This window comes from Asparagus officinalis, chromosome 5, assembly GCF_001876935.1.
Source record: "Asparagus officinalis chromosome 5, Aspof.V1, whole genome shotgun sequence".
In the NCBI taxonomy this organism is placed as follows: Eukaryota; Viridiplantae; Streptophyta; class Magnoliopsida; order Asparagales; family Asparagaceae; genus Asparagus; species Asparagus officinalis.
The window spans coordinates 76,061,455-76,063,301 of NC_033798.1; positions in this window are offsets into that span (position 1 = coordinate 76,061,455).

The following is a 1,847-nucleotide window of genomic DNA, read 5'->3' on the forward strand; positions in this document are numbered from 1 at the left end:
AGCTTTGTTTAATAATCAACCCCTTCTAATGACCAAGAAGTCGAAACTAAACCTGAGCTCAATCTTGATAGATTTGCGCACATTGCTCCCTTTCAGATTGACTCAGCCATAGAAAAAACTCTTCCCATATAGAGAAAATACTAAAAACTTTCAAACAGGTCAAGGTCAACATTCCTCTCTCAGATGTCATCTAATAAATCTCATCGTATGTAAAATTTTTGAAGGAATTATGCATTAAAAAGAACCATCAATGTTAAAGTCTTTCTAATTGCCAATATAAGTGATATGCACTCAAAGCCCATACTTTGAGATATAAGGATCCTGGTTTTTCTACTATCTTGTATGTCATAGGAACTACCTTCATTGATAAAGCATTTCTAGACTTCAGAGCTAGTATAAATATTCTTCCCTGTTCAGTCTATCTCTAGCTTGGATGAGGTAAATTAAAACCAAGAAGATGTACCCAAGGGAGAGATTGAGAATGTTCTCATAAAGGTTGGAGAGATTATTTTTTCTATTAATATTATAGTATTGGAAACATAACTCGTTTTTAATCTCAAAGGTCTAATCCCTATCATTTTAGAAAGAACATTTTAACAGCTTTTAAAGCTCTGCTCAACTATAGAACTATGTAGATGAAGTTGTCCTTTAGGAATATGACTATTAATCTCAATATTTTTAATTTAGGAAACCAACCGACTGATCCATCAGATCAAGTTTAAGAAGTGAACTACATCCAAAAAATATCGAGTGAACAAATAGAAGGGGAGTGTGAGTCAGATCTTACTGAACTAAGCTTTGAGGAGATTATTAATGAAGAGATCAGGCTTTTTAATAAAGAACTTGAATTTCTAGGAAAATAAATGGATCAATCAGGTCATCATGTATTGATTATGAATTGTAATTTAGAGGAGATTTTTAGTATTGAGATTGAGTTTTTCTAGGAATTAGAATAATATTCTGATCTTGGTTGAATTCTAAATCCAACATTCCATTAATGGAAATGTACACCAATTGCGTGCACATTGATTTTGGTTTCACTGATGACTCCTTACGAACCTACTATAAAAAGCTGTAAAAATTACTAAAAACCCTGGAAGATACATAATTCAAGCATATATTAGAGTTCATCAATTTACACTTCTTTAAAAGTTGAGGTGGAAATTTCAGCAATAACTTAGAATTTGATGTACGGCTTGAGAGTTTCATTTTAAAGCTTTTATTCTATATCTTTACTCTTTCGCACAATAATAAGAATAACAAAAAGAATTTATTCTTCTCTAATTTAAAAGTTTCTTTTTCTTTAGAAAAAATATAAAAAAGGAAAAATGAAAAAGAAAAAAGAGAAAAGAGAGAGAAATAAAAATTTTGCTACATTCTCCTCATACCTGTCAAAAGGTAATTATAGATTTTATCAATTTATCATTATTCAATATCAATCAAATAAATGTAAATACTTTATTTCTTATCTACTTTACTATATTCATTATTTAGTTTGCATTAAGGACAATGCAAAAATTAAGTGTGATAATGGGGACTAGTCATATTTTCTCTCTATTTTATCCTTGATTTTACCATTTCTTTTCTTTTCATTAAAATAACTTGTCACTTGCCAACTTGACAAAAATAATTAATAATTAACATACTTAATTAATTTTTAAACTTTATAATTTTTAGTTAGTTATATACTCAAGTTAGCCTTTTATGATAATTCCAAATAAATTTTTAAGAAATGATTTTCAAAGAGTTATACGTGCTATAGCCCTAACTTAGAACTTTATTTGAAGTAATGAAATTTTTTAGGCCTAACTTAGACTATATAACAATTTCTCAATGTCCTCTTAATC